The 15,179-nt window shown below is 52.3% G+C and overlaps 1 protein-coding gene across 1 annotated transcript in view; it reads left to right on the top strand.

Annotated features, from left to right (window-relative positions):
* The window catches only part of coasy (CoA synthase), a 99,539-nt gene that overhangs the window by 69,684 nt on the left and 14,676 nt on the right, over positions 1 to 15,179 (top strand). The window lies entirely within an intron of this gene.

Raw genomic sequence — 15,179 nt, 5'->3', positions numbered from 1 at the left:
TCCCAAGTCCAAATATGTGCAGGTTAGGTGGATTGGCCATGATAAATTGCCTCTTAGTATCCAACGGTTAGATGGGGTTACAGAGATAGGGCCTAGGTAGGGTGCTGCCGTGGAGGTCGGTGCAGACTCAAAGGGCCGAATGGCCTCTTTCTGCACTGTAGGGATTCTATGATTCTATACACTTCTGGCTTGAGTGCAGTATGATATTTAAGGTGGTAAATTTAAACTAAAGATGGAACAAATTAAAGTAAATTCACCCGGATCATTAACATAACTCTTCAAATTTAAATAAAGCAATAGCACCCAGTGTAGACCCCTGCTTGTGACCAGTGTGTCTTGAGTTTACATTTCAGAGTGGTACATCTAGATGACCCTGGTTGATGCCTCCCCTCCCACAGGCATTGACCTCCAGAAAGTCGTGCCCAAATAAGGGCTTGCAAGTCCGAACATACCCCAATACCGCACCACGGATAAATCGACTGGTGGAACAAGGCAGATAAAATATCAGGATTTTGCCCCAGAGAAAAGAAAATTCAATTTCAAATGTGCAGCAAATGAATAAAAGGAAGAGTATTCTAATTTCCCAGCAATTAATTCATCCTATTCAACAGTTGAAGAAAATAAAATTTATTGGAGAGATTAGCTGCCTATCCATGAGAGTCGCCAATCTGTCAATGGATTAAGCGCGTACTCGGAGCTCAGGGTCACAGCAGTGCTCATGCTCCACAAGGACTCCTCCACAACAGAGTCCATGGCACACAGATCATCCAGCATCTCCGCTAGTTCGCCACGTGCATTCTGCTGGACCATTCAGCATTATGGACGACTCCAGATGCTCGTCATCTCCCTTGCACTCAGCATGACCCTTGTCCCCAGTGGTCGTCCAATTGCTGGCACCCTGTTCGCTCCCTGCATCCAGCATCTGCCTGTACCAGTGTTACCAATTCGGCTCGGAGACGTCAATAATGTTGCTCTTTTTAACTGGATACTAATATGACAGTTATTAATGATGATATTGCTTTTCAGAGTCGCCAGTTATCAAATGATACCACCACAAGTTTAGCTGGATATGGATCAAAGACCCAACAACCAGTTAGTTAGTTCAAGTTCAATGATAGTTTATTTACACAAGAATTACTTTGACATGCAACGTAAAACACTACAAGCTAAATTACACCTAACACTCCAACAACCTGTACTTAACTTCAGGCACCCGGCTTAGAACAAGGCCTTTGTTCGGATCTTGCGTGTCTGGGTCTGGAGAAGTGACTTTGTTTCTGCTGGGCTCATCCATCTGGTAGCGATCGTTGGTCTTGAACTTGCTTCTGGTTGTGGTGCTGGAATTGGTTTTAGGCAGAAGCCGGGGCCAAGAGACTGAACACATGGTAGTGTATCTTTATCCTTCGGGGGTTTCGCGCTCTTTTGGGCGCCTCAGCTTTGGACCCAATAATTCAGCAGCCTTCGATTACTGCCTTCGATTTGAGCCAATAAAGGGGCGGGTGCCTTGATGGCTGGGCGTGTCCTGGGCGGTCATTGACCTTGGCTGGTTGGGCTTCCTGGGTGAAGGGAGTGGCGCCGATGAGTCTGGATCTGTATCTGATACCTGAGTACAAGTCTTTTGTTCTGGGAAAATGGGCCATTAGAATGCAAATCGGCCGAGGGTTTCGATAGTTTCTGGTTATCTAGTGGCAAATATACACTTAAGATCTGAGTTCATCTGGATCCTGCATTGGCCATATATCCCGTGATTCTTTGCAAGTGGCCATATTTCACTTTGTAAGTGGCCACCCCAGGTGGCTATACCAGCATAAACTGTCCTCACTGCTGAGCCCTGACATTCGTCCAATACGGTGACGGTCACTAGTGTGCTGAGAAATTATGCGCCGTGCGGCATCCTTCGATGTCAAGGGAGGGTTGTCTGCTTCTTAGCTGCATCTGGCAGACGGCTCATCTGAGGGAGAAAAACACAGGGTAACATCCGTGAATCATATCACACAGGGTAACATCCGTGAATCATATCACACAGGGTAACATCCGTGAATCATATCACACAGGGTAACATCCGTGAATCATATCATACAGGTAACATCCATGAATCATATCACACAGCGTAACATCCGTGAATCATATCACACAGGGTAACATCCGTGAATCATATCATACAGGTAACATCCGTGAATCATATCATAAGGTAACATCCGTGAATCATATTATACAGGTAACATCCATGAATCATATCACACAGCGTAACATCCGTGAATCATATCACACAGGGTAACATCCGTGAATCATATCATACAGGGTAACATCCGTGAATATCATACAGGTAACATCCGTGAATCGTATCATACAGGTAACATAGGTGAATCGTATCACACAGGGTAACATCCGTGAATCACATCACACAGCGTAAATCCGTGAATCATATCACACAGGGTAACATCCGTGAATCATATCATACAGGGTAACATCCGTGAATCATATCATACAGGTAACATCCGTGAATCGTATCATACAGGTAACATAGGTGAATCGTATCATACAGGGTAACATCCGTGAATCACATCACACAGGGTAACATCCGTGAATCGTATCACACAGGGTAACATCCGTGAATCACATCACACAGGGTAACATCCGTGAATCATATCATACAGGCGACATCCGTGAATCATATCATACAGGTGACATCCGTGAATCATATCATACAGGGTAACATCCGTGAATCATATACAGGCGACATCCGTGAATCATATCATACAGGTAACATCCGTGAATCATATCATACAGGCGACATCCGTGAATCATATCATACAGGCGACATCCGTGAATCATATCATACAGGCAACATCCGTGAATCATATCATACAGGCAACATCCGTGAATCATATCATACAGGGTAACATCCGTGAATCGTATTATACAGGGTAACATCCGTGAATCGTATCACCCAGGGTAACATCCGTGAATCATATACAGGTAACATCCGTGAATCATATCATACGTAACATCCGTGAATCATATCATACAGGCAACATCCGTGAATCATATCATACGTGACATCCGTGAATCGTATCACCCAGGGTAACATCCGTGAATCGTATCACCCAGGGTAACATCCGTGAATCGTATCACACAGGGTAACATCCGTGAATCATATTATACAGGGTAACATCCGTGAATCATATCACATAGGGTAACATCCGTGAATCATATACAGGTAACATCCGTGAATCATATCACATAGGGTAACATCCGTGAATCATATCACAGGTAACATCCGTGAATCATATCATACAGGGTAACATCCGTGAATCATATCATACAGGCAACATGCGTGAATCATATCATACAGGGTAACATCCGTGAATCATATTATACAGGGTAACATCCGTGAATCATATCACATAGGGTAACATCCGTGAATCATATCACATAGGGTAACATCCGTGAATCATATACAGGTAACATCCGTGAATCATATCACATAGGGTAACATCCGTGAATCATATCACAGGTAACATCCGTGAATCATATCATACAGGGTAACATCCGTGAATCATATCATACAGGCAACATCCGTGAATCATATCATACAGGGTAACATCCGTGAATCATATCATACAGGGTAACATCCGTGAATCATATCATACAGGCAACATCCGTGAATCATATCATACAGGTAACATCCGTGAATCATATCACATAGGGTAACATCCGTGAATCATATCATACAGGCAACATCCGTGAATCATATCATACAGTGTAACATCCGTGAATCATATCATACAGGGTAACATCCGTGAATCATATTATACAGTGTAACATCCGTGAATCATATCATACAGGCAACATCCGTGAATCATATCATACAGGTAACATCCGTGAATCATATCACATAGGGTAACATCCGTGAATCATATCACAAGTAACATCCGTGAATCATATCATACAGGGTAACATCCGTGAATCATATCACATAGGGTAACATCCGTGAATCATATAACAGGTACCATCCGTGAATCATATCACTCGGGTAACATCCGTGAATCATATCACTCGGGTAACATCCGTGAATCATATACAGGGTAACATCCGTGAATCATATCACAGGTAACATCCGTGAATCATATCACCGGTAACATCCGTGAATCATATCACAGGTAACATCCGTGAATCATATCACAGGTAACATCCGTGAATCATATCACTCGGGTAACATCCGTGAATCATATCACACGGGTAACATCCGTGAATCATATCACTCGGGTAACATCGTGAATCATATCACACAGGGTAACATCCGTGAATCATATACAGGTAACATCCATGAATCATATCACACAGCGTAACATCGTGAATCATATCATACAGGCAACATCTGTGAATCATATCACGCAGGGTAACATCCATGAATCATATACAGGTAACATCCGTGAATCATATCATACAGGCAACATCTGTGAATCATATCACACAGGGTAACATCCGTGAATTATATTAGACAAGTAACATCCGTGAATCATATCACAGGTAACATCCGTGAATCATATCACCCAGGGTAACATCTCAGCACATGCTGGCCATCGTGATGTTTCCCAATGCCTGATGCATTAATGAAGTTGTCCTCATGGATCAAACCCTTAGTTATCACCTTCACCCTGAATGTTTTACGCTTCCGCTATTACGATCCCAGTTCGGACCCCAACGGCGGCTCGGATGCTGTGCCCAAACCCCAATATTTTAGTTTGTTTTAAGACTGTGAGGAAAGAACATTTTGCTCCAGGAGTGATTGCATGAAAAAATAGGGCGTAGTTATTTTTAAAACAAAACTTTTATTATAACTACAATAATAAACATTTTAACAAGAAGAGCTTATAATTTCCCCTCAAACACTACTACTCAATTTTCCATTAAACAACAAGAAAAGGAATATACAGCTCTCAATCTTACTGTGGGAGAATTGCGGACTCAGCGTCAGGCAGATCAGAATTCTACACCCCTCTCCAAAGCTTTCTCCAAAAGCTGACTCTACCCTCATCTCCACAAGCTGAAAAACAAATGATCTCTGCAGGCTGCAAAGCACATTAACTCCACAGGGACTTCCCCAGTCAAACCACAGTCCATTAGCCCAGACTGAAAACCACATTCTTTTGTAAATTTCACCTTCGGAATGAGTGAGTGCAGCAGTGAGTGAAGGGCGGCACAGTTATTATCACTGCTGCTTCACAGCTCCAGGGTCACAGGTTCACTTCCAGCCTCGAGTGACTGTGGAGTTTGCATTTTATCTCCATGTCTGCGTGGGTTTACTCCCACAGTCCAAAGATGTGCAGGTTAGGTGGATTGGCCATACTAAAATTGCCCGAAATGTCCAGGGATGGTTAGGTTATGGGATTAGGGGGGAATAGGGCAAGGTGGACACTCTTAAGTGGGCAGAATGCTCATTCGAAGGGTCGCTGCAGACTCGATGGGCTGAATGTCCTCTTGCACTATAGGCATTGAGTGTGGGCGGTGGGTGAGTGTGTGGCAGTGAGAGTGACCGCGTGGCAGTGAGAGTGAGCGCGTGGCAGTGAGAGTGAGCGTGTGGCAGTGAGAGTGAGCGCATGGCAGTGAGAGTGAGCGCGTGGCAGTGAGAGTGAGCGTGTGGCAGTGAGAGTGAGCGTGTGGCAGTGAGAGTGAGCGCGTGGCAGTGAGAGTGAGCGTGTGGCAGTGAGAGTGAGCGTGTGGCAGTGAGAGTGAGCGCGTGGCAGTGAGAGTGAGCGTGTGGCAGTGAGAGTGAGCGTGTGGCAGTGAGAGTGAGCGTGTGGCAGTGAGAGTGAGCGTGTGGCAGTGAGAGTGAGCGTGTGGCAGTGAGAGTGAGCGTGTGGCAGTGAGAGTGAGCGTGTGGGAGTGAGAGTGAGAGTGTGGCAGTGAGCGTGTGGCAGTGAGAGTGAGCGTGTGGCAGTGAGAGTGAGCGTGTGGCAGTGAGAGTGAGCGTGTGGCAGTGAGAGTGAGTGTGTGGCAGTGAGAGTGAGCGTGTGGCAGTGAGAGTGAGCGTGTGGCAGTGAGAGTGAGCGTGTGGCAGTGAGAGTGAGCGGGTGGCAGTGAGAGTGAGCGTGTGGCAGTGAGAGTGAGTGTGGCAGTGAGAGTGAGCGTGTGGCAGTGAGAGTGAGAGTGTGGCAGTGAGCGTGTGGCAGTGAGAGTGAGCGTGTGGCAGTGAGAGTGAGCGTGTGGCAGTGAGAGTGAGCGTGTGGCAGTGAGAGTGAGAGTGTGGCAGTGAGAGTGAGCGTGTGGCAGTGAGAGTGAGCGTGTGGCAGTGAGAGTGAGCGTGTGGCAGTGAGAGTGAGCGTGTGGCAGTGAGAGTGAGCGTGTGGCAGTGAGAGTGAGCGTGTGGCAGTGAGAGTGTGGCAGTGAGAGTGAGCGTGTGGCAGAGAGAGTGAGCGTGTGGCAGTGAGAGTGAGCGTGTGGGAGTGAGAGTGAGCGTGTGGGAGTGAGAGTGAGCGTGTGGGAGTGAGAGTGAGCGTGTGGCAGTGAGAGTGAGCGTGTGGCAGTGAGAGTGAGCGTGTGGCAGTGAGAGTGAGCGTGTGGCAGTGAGAGTGAGCGTGTGGCAGTGAGAGTGAGCGTGTGGCAGTGAGAGTGAGCGTGTGGCAGTGAGAGTGAGCGTGTGGCAGTGAGAGTGAGCGTGTGGCAGTGAGAGTGAGCGTGTGGCAGTGAGAGTGAGCGTGTGGCAGTGAGAGTGAGCGTGTGGCAGTGAGAGTGAGCGTGTGGCAGTGAGAGTGAGCGTGTGGCAGTGAGAGTGAGCGTGTGGCAGTGAGAGTGAGCGTGTGGCAGTGAGAGTGAGCGTGTGGCAGTGAGAGTGAGCGTGTGGCAGTGAGAGTGAGCGTGTGGCAGTGAGAGTGAGCGTGTGGCAGTGAGAGTGAGCGTGTGGCAGTGAGAGTGAGCGTGTGGCAGTGAGAGTGAGTGTGTGGCAGTGAGAGTGAGTGTGTGGCAGTGAGAGTGAGTGTGTGGCAGTGAGAGTGAGTGTGTGGCAGTGAGAGTGAGTGTGTGGCAGTGAGAGTGAGTGTGTGGCAGTGAGAGTGAGCGCGTGGCAGTGAGAGTGAGTGTGTGGCAGTGAGAGTGAGTGTGTGGCAGTGAGAGTGAGTGTGTGGCAGTGAGAGTGAGAGTGAGCGCGTGGCAGTGAGAGTGAGCGTGTGGCAGTGAGAGTGAGTGTGTGGCAGTGAGAGTGTGGCAGTGAGAGTGAGCGCGTGGCAGTGAGAGTGAGCGTGTGGCAGTGAGCGTGTGGCAGTGAGAGTGAGTGTGTGGCAGTGAGAGTGAGCGTGTGGCAGTGAGAGTGAGCGTGTGGCAGTGAGAGTGAGCGTGTGGCAGTGAGAGTGAGCGCGTGGCAGTGAGAGTGAGTGTGTGGCAGTGAGAGTGAGCGCGTGGCAGTGAGAGTGAGTGTGTGGCAGTGAGAGTGAGCGTGTGGCAGTGAGAGTGAGCGTGTGGCAGTGAGAGTGAGCGTGTGGCAGTGAGAGTGAGTGTGTGGCAGTGAGAGTGAGTGTGTGGCAGTGAGAGTGAGTGTGTGGCAGTGAGAGTGAGCGTGTGGCAGTGAGAGTGAGCGCGTGGCAGTGAGAGTGAGTGTGTGGCAGTGAGAGTGAGTGTGTGGCAGTGAGAGTGAGCGTGTGGCAGTGAGAGTGAGCGCGTGGCAGTGAGAGTGAGCGTGTGGCAGTGAGAGTGAGTGTGTGGCAGTGAGAGTGAGAGTGTGGCAGTGAGAGTGAGCGTGTGGCAGTGAGAGTGAGCGTGTGGCAGTGAGAGTGAGCGTGTGGCAGTGAGAGTGAGTGTGTGGCAGTGAGAGTGAGCGTGTGGCAGTGAGAGTGAGTGTGTGGCAGTGAGAGTGAGAGTGAGCGTGTGGGAGTGAGAGTGAGTGTGTGGCAGTGAGAGTGAGCGCGTGGCAGTGAGAGTGAGAGTGAGCGTGTGGGAGTGAGAGTGAGAGTGTGGCAGTGAGAGTGAGAGTGTGGCAGTGAGTGTGTGGCAGTGAGAGTGAGCGCGTGGCAGTGAGAGTGAGAGTGAGCGTGTGGGAGTGAGAGTGAGAGTGTGGCAGTGAGAGTGAGCGCGTGGCAGTGAGAGTGAGCGCGTGGCAGTGAGAGTGAGCGTGTGAGAGTGAGAGTGAGCGTGTGGCAGTGAGAGTGAGTGTGTGGCAGTGAGAGTGAGCGTGTGGCAGTGAGAGTGAGTGTGTGGCAGTGAGAGTGAGTGTGTGGCAGTGAGAGTGAGCGTGTGGCAGTGAGAGTGAGCGTGTGGCAGTGAGAGTGAGCGCGTGGCAGTGAGAGTGAGCGCGTGGCAGTGAGAGTGAGCGTGTGGGAGTGAGAGTGAGCGTGTGGCAGTGAGAGTGAGCGTGTGGCAGTGAGAGTGAGAGTGTGGCAGTGAGAGTGAGCGCGTGGCAGTGAGAGTGAGCGCGTGGCAGTGAGAGTGAGCGTGTGGCAGTGAGAGTGAGCGCGTGGCAGTGAGAGTGAGCGCGTGGCAGTGAGAGTGAGCGTGTGGCAGTGAGAGTGAGAGTGAGCGTGTGGCAGTGAGAGTGAGCGTGTGGCAGTGAGAGTGAGTGTGTGGCAGTGAGAGTGAGTGTGTGGCAGTGAGAGTGAGTGTGTGGCAGTGAGAGTGAGCGCGTGGCAGTGAGAGTGAGCGTGTGGCAGTGAGAGTGAGCGTGTGGCAGTGAGAGTGAGCGTGTGGCAGTGAGAGTGAGCGTGTGGCAGTGAGTGTGTGGCAGTGAGAGTGAGCGTGTGGCAGTGAGAGTGAGTGTGTGGCAGTGAGAGTGAGTGTGTGGCAGTGAGAGTGAGCGCGTGGCAGTGAGAGTGAGCGTGTGGCAGTGAGAGTGAGCGCGTGGCAGTGAGAGTGAGCGTGTGGCAGTGAGAGTGAGCTTGTGGCAGTGAGAGTGAGCGTGTGGCAGTGAGAGTGAGCGTGTGGCAGTGAGAGTGAGCGTGTGGCAGTGAGAGTGAGCGCGTGGCAGTGAGAGTGTGGCAGTGAGAGTGAGCGCGTGGCAGTGAGAGTGAGCGTGTGGCAGTGAGAGTGAGCGCGTGGCAGTGAGAGTGAGCGTGTGGCAGTGAGAGTGAGAGTGAGCGTGTGGCAGTGAGAGTGAGCGTGTGGCAGTGAGAGTGAGAGTGAGTGTGTGGCAGTGAGAGTGAGTGTGTGGCAGTGAGAGTGAGTGTGTGGCAGTGAGAGTGAGCGTGTGGCAGTGAGAGTGAGCGTGTGGCAGTGAGAGTGAGCGTGTGGCAGTGAGAGTGAGCGTGTGGCAGTGAGAGTGAGCGTGTGGCAGTGAGAGTGAGTGTGTGGCAGTGAGAGTGAGTGTGTGGCAGTGAGAGTGAGCGTGTGGCAGTGAGAGTGAGCGTGTGGCAGTGAGAGTGAGCGCGTGGCAGTGAGAGTGAGCGTGTGGCAGTGAGAGTGAGTGTGTGGCAGTGAGAGTGAGTGTGTGGCAGTGAGAGTGAGTGTGTGGCAGTGAGAGTGAGTGTGTGGCAGTGAGAGTGAGTGTGTGGCAGTGAGAGTGAGAGTGTGGCAGTGAGAGTGAGAGTGAGAGTGTGGCAGTGAGAGTGAGCGTGTGGCAGTGAGAGTGAGCGTGTGGCAGTGAGAGTGAGCGTGTGGCAGTGAGAGTGAGCGTGTGGCAGTGAGAGTGAGCGTGTGGCAGTGAGCGTGAGTGTGTGGCAGTGAGAGTGAGTGTGTGGCAGTGAGAGTGAGTGTGTGGCAGTGAGAGTGAGTGTGTGGCAGTGAGAGTGAGTGTGTGGCAGTGAGAGTGAGAGTGTGGCAGTGAGAGTGAGCGTGTGGCAGTGAGAGTGAGCGTGTGGCAGTGAGAGTGAGAGTGAGTGTGTGGCAGTGAGAGTGAGTGTGTGGCAGTGAGAGTGAGTGTGTGGCAGTGAGAGTGAGTGTGTGGCAGTGAGAGTGAGTGTGTGGCAGTGAGAGTGAGTGTGTGGCAGTGAGAGTGAGCGTGTGGCAGTGAGAGTGAGCGTGTGGCAGTGAGAGTGAGCGTGTGGCAGTGAGAGTGAGCGTGTGGCAGTGAGAGTGAGCGTGTGGCAGTGAGAGTGAGCGTGTGAGAGTGAGTGACTGTGACAGTGAGAGTGAGTGAGTGTGTGACTGAGAGTGAGTGAGTGTATCGCAGTGAGAGTGAGCGTGTGACAGTAAGTGAGTGTGTGGCAGGGAGTGTGTGTGTAGGGAGCAGGGAGTGTGCGTGTGTAGGGGGCAGTGATGTGCGTGTGTAGGGGGCAGGGAGTGTGCGTGTGTAGGGGGCAGTGATGTGCGTGTGTAGGGGGCAGGGAGTGTGCGTGTGTAGGGGCAGGGAGTGTGCGTGTGTAGGGGCAGGGAGTGTGCGTGTGTAGGGGGCAGTGATGTGCGTGTGTAGGTGGCAGGGAGTGTGTGTGTAGGGTGCAGGGTGTGTACATGTGTAGGGGGCAGTGAGTGTGTCCGTGTGTTGTTGCTCGTTCTGGGTGAGTGTGCTTTACACTCAATTGGCTGTGTTTTATTCCTTAGCTCTAGAGTCGCCAGGTATCCTTATGATACTGCCACAAGATTCAAGTTTAGACGAATGACTCAATACACCAGTTAGTAAGTTCAAACAAGACACGTTTATTATTACACAGTTATTTACTACTCATGCATATAACACTAAAAGACTAGGCTATTCCTACCACTAACAGGCCAATACTTATCTGGAATAAAGGAACTGCCGGATCAGGGAACAATGGCCTCTTGCTTTGTCCTGGATCCGCAGGCTTCCAGTTGGTGTGGACTAAACGGGTCAGGAGTGTCTACTCTCGTAGCGTGCGTTGTATGACACTTACTTGATGGCAGCTTCTGACCAGGCCTCTCCTTCTCAAGATCTTCTGCTGCAAAGGTGTTCTGCTGGGAGGGCCGGCTGGTCAAGAAGAAAGAATCAGTCCTGGGACCTGACTTTTATAGGTCCCAGGGGCTTCTGGGCGGACCCTCTATAAACTTGCAATTGATTGGGTCTCTTCCCAATCGATTGATTTGAATTTCCTCAATAACGGGGCTGTTCCTCGATCACTGGGCGGTTCTTCCCACCTTATTTGTGTCCTTTGTTTCAGACTCCACTGGCGCCGGGATGTCTGACCTTCTATAGAATGTTTCAATCTCTTCTAATTGTTGTGTCCATTGTGCCTGGGAATCACCGGGAATCGCTTACTTAATATGCGCAGCTCGTTAGTTACAATGCTGTCTGGTTTCTTTAGCAGCTAGAATACACAGGGGATTCTGCAAACTGCTTGTCTCTTTGCAACTGTCCATTTTTCCCTGTAACCTTTGCGTTCTTCCATTTTGTGTGAGGAAGTGGTCAACCCAGGTGCCTACAGTGTAGGGGGCAGGGAGTGTGCGTGTGTAGGGGGCAGGCAGTGTGTGCGCGTGTAGGGGGCAAGGAGTGTGTGCGTGTGTAGGGGGCAGGGAGAGTGTGCGTGTAGGGGGCAAGGAGTGTGCGTGTGTAAGGGGCAGGGAGTGTGCGTGTGTAAGGGGCAGGGAGTGTGTGTGTAGGGTGCAGGGTGTGTGCATGTGTAGGGGGCAGGGAGTGTGCATGTGTAGGGGGCAGGGAGTGTGCGTGTGTAGGGGGCAGGGAGTGTGTGTGTAGGGGGCAGGGAGTGTTCGTGTGCAGGGGGCAGGGAGTGTGTGCGTGTAGGGGGCAAGGAGTGTGCGTGTGTAAGGGGCAGGGAGTGTGTGTGTAGGGTGCAGGGAGTGTGCATGTGTAGGGGGCAGGGAGTGTGCGTGTGTAAGGGGCAGGGAGTGTGTGTGTAGGGTGCAGGGAGTGTGCATGTGTAGGGGGCAGGGAGTGTGCGTGTGTAGGGGGCAGGGAGTGTGTGCGTAGGGGGCAGGGAGTGTGCGTGCGTAGGGGGCAGGGAGTGTGTGTGTGTAGGGTGCAGGGGTGTGCATGTGTAGGGGGCAGGGAGTGTGCGTGTGTAGGGGGCAGGGAGTGTGTGCGTAGGGGGCAGGGAGTGTGTGCGTGTAGGGGGCAAGGAGTGTGCGTGTGTAAGGGCAGGGAGTGTGTGTGTAGGGGGCAAGGAGTGTGCATGTGTAGGGGGCAGGGAGTGTGCGTGTGTAGGGGGCAGTGAGTGTGTGTGTGTAGGGGGCAGGGAGTGCGTGTGTCGGGCAGGGAGTGTGCATGTGTAGGGGGCAGGGAGTGTGCGTGTGTAGGGGGCAGGGAGTGTGCGTGTGTAGGGGGCAGGGAGTGTGCGTGTGTAGGGGGCAGGGAGTGTGTGTGTAGGGGGCAGGGAGAGTGTGTGTGTAGGGGGCAGGGAGTGTGCGTGTGTAGGGGGCAGGGAGTGTGTGTGTGTAGGGGGCAGGGAGTGTGCGTGTGTAGGGGGCAGGGAGTGTGCGTGTGTAGGGGGCAGGGAGTGTGCGTGTGTAGGGGGCAGGGAGTGTGCGTGTGTAGGGGGCAGGGAGTGTGCGTGTGTAGGGGGCAGGGAGTGCGTGTGTAGGGGGCAGGGAGTGTGCGTGTGTAGGGGGCAGGGAGTGCGTGTGTAGGGGGCAGGGAGTGTGTGTGTGTAGGGGGCAGGGAGTGTGTGTGTGTAGGGGGCAGGGAGAGTGCGTGTGTAGGGGGCAGGGAGTGTGTGTGTGTAGGGGGCAGGGAGTGTGTGTGTAGGGGGCAGGGAGTGTGTGTGTGTAGGGGGCAGGGAGAGTGCGTGTGTAGGGGGCAGGGAGTGTGTGTGTGTAGGGGGCAGGGAGTGTGTGTGTAGGGGGCAGGGAGTGTGCGTGTGTAGGGGGCAGGGAGTGCGTGTGTAGGGGCAGGGAGAGTGCGTGTTTAGGGGGCAGGGAGAGTGCGTGTGTGTAGGGGGCAGGGAGAGTGCATGTGTAGGGGGCAGTGAGTGTGTGTGTGTAGGGGGCAGGGAGTGCGTGTGTGTAGGGGGCAGGGAGAGTGCATGTGTAGGGGGCAGTGAGTGTGTGTGTGTAGGGGGCAGGGAGTGCGTGTGTGTAGGGGGCAGGGAGAGTGCATGTGTAGGGGGCAGTGAGTGTGTGTGTGTATGGCAGGGAGTGTGCGTGTGTATGGCAGGGAGTGTGCGTGTGTAGGGCAGGGAGTGTGCGTGTGTAGGGGCAGGGAGTGCGTGTAGGGGGCAAGGAGTGTGCGTGTGTAAGGGGCAGTGAGTGTGTGTGTGTAGGGGGCAGGGAGTGTGCATGTGTAGGGGGCAGTGAGTGTGTGTGTGTAGGGGGCAGGGAGTGTGCGTGTGTATGGCAGGGAGTGTGCGTGTGTATGGCAGGGAGTGTGTGTGTAGGGTGCAGGGAGTGTGCGTGTGTAGGGGGCAGGGAGTGTGTGTGTGTAGGGGGCAGGGAGTGTGCGTGTGTAGGGGCAGGGAGTGTGCGTGTGTATGGCAGGGAGTGTGCGTGTGTATGGCAGGGAGTGTGTGTGTAGGGTGCAGGGAGTGTGCGTGTGTAGGGGGCAGGGAGTGTGCGTGTGTAGGGGCAGGGAGTGTGCGTGTGTAGGGGGCAGGGAGTGTGTGTGTAGGGTGCAGGGAGTGTGCGTGTGTAGGGGGCAGGGAGTGTGTGTGTGTAGGGGGCAGGGAGTGTGTGTGTAGGGGTCAGGGAGTGCGTGTGTAGGGTGCAGGGAGTGCGTGTGTAGGGGGCAGGGAGTGTGCGTGTGTAGGGGGCAGGGAGTGTGCGTGTGTAGGGGGCAGGGAGTGTGTGTGTAGGGTGCAGGGAGTGCGTGTGTAGGGGGCAGGGAGTGTGCATGTGTAAGGGGCAGGGAGTGTGTGTAGGGGGCAGGGAGTGTGTGTGTAGGGTGCAGGGAGTGCGTGTGTAGGGGGCAGGGAGTGTGCGTGTGTAGGGGGCAGGGAGTGTGTGTGTAGGGTGCAGGGAGTGCGTGTGTAGGGTGCAGGGAGTGTGCGTGTGTAGGGGGCAGGGAGTGTGCGTGTGTAGGGGGCAGGGAGTGTGTGTGTAGGGTGCAGGGAGTGCGTGTGTAGGGGGCAGGGAGTGTGCATGTGTAAGGGGCAGGGAGTGTGTGTAGGGGGCAGGGAGTGTGCGTGTGTAGGGGGCAGGGAGTGTGCGTGTGTAGGGGGCAGGGAGTGCTTGTGTAGGGGGCAGGGAGTGTGCATGTGTAGGGGCAGGGAGTGTGCATGTGTAGGGGCAGGGAGTGTGCGTGTGTAGGGGCAGGGAGTGTGCGTGTGTAGGGGGCAGGGAGTGTGCGTGTGTAGGGGGCAGGGAGTGCTTGTGTAGGGGGCAGGGAGTGTGCATGTGTAGGGGGCAGGGAGAGTGCATGTGTAGGGGGCAGGGAGTGTGCGTGTGTAGGGGCAGGGAGTGTGCATGTGTAGGGGGCAGGGAGAGTGCATGTGTAGGGGGCAGGGAGTGTGCGTGTGTAGGGGCAGGGAGTGTGCGTGTGTAGGGGGCAGGGAGTGTGCATGTGTAGGGGGCAGGGAGTGTGTTTGTGGGGGACCAGTGTGGGTGGGGAATGGGGTTTCTTCATAACTCAACTAATCAAGAGGAAAGTTTAGCTTCTGATTGTTGTCAGGAGAGAAACTTTTAACACAGTGGAAGCTGTGATAAGAATTATATCGTCAGAAAACAGAAGAGTCACAGAGTCATTTACGTGCTTCTGTCCGTGAGGGAAAAAACTTAAGACGTACATGTTATATTAATGCTGTGCAGCATGATAACCAACTTTAGCTACAATGTAATATTAATAACATTATTCCAAATTCCAATTTATAATGAACAGCAGAAATCATGAAAATATCACCTACCGTGTTGAGGGAAAAATGTACAGCAATTTGACTGCAGTGTACTTCACCTTCACTCTCTTGAGAGACCAGACAAAGATTATTGGAGTTAGAAACTGGTCTTTATTTATAGGCTACAGCGAGGGTTATCGACATTCTAATCAGGACAGCAAAAAGCCCAGATTCAAGAATGGTGCAGACAGTTATATTTTGGGATTCAATTACAAGAAATCAGCATATATTTGTTACTAGTTATCTATGTCCAATCATGACTATCGATGCACAGTATATGAGAATACTCAACCAATCACATTAAAGGATCCCATGCTCAATAAACTATCCAATCATTGCAAAGGCACATATGTTGTCTTGCAATTAGTGATATCAGTGGTCCAATATCTGAGTGTAGCCATTAAATCATCTCCCTTTTGCTATCAGCAGAATTACTGGGGCCATCACAATGGTACCTTGTTACACATTGTAGAATAGACCTTGAATTGTAACGTGCAGTCTCTCTGCCTGAAAACTGGGTTC

This window comes from Scyliorhinus canicula, chromosome 19 (genome assembly GCF_902713615.1).
Source record: "Scyliorhinus canicula chromosome 19, sScyCan1.1, whole genome shotgun sequence".
NCBI classification, from domain to species: Eukaryota; Metazoa; Chordata; class Chondrichthyes; order Carcharhiniformes; family Scyliorhinidae; genus Scyliorhinus; species Scyliorhinus canicula.
The sequence above is the reverse complement of the archived record's forward strand: the minus strand, read 5'-3'. Positions and strand labels throughout refer to the sequence as shown.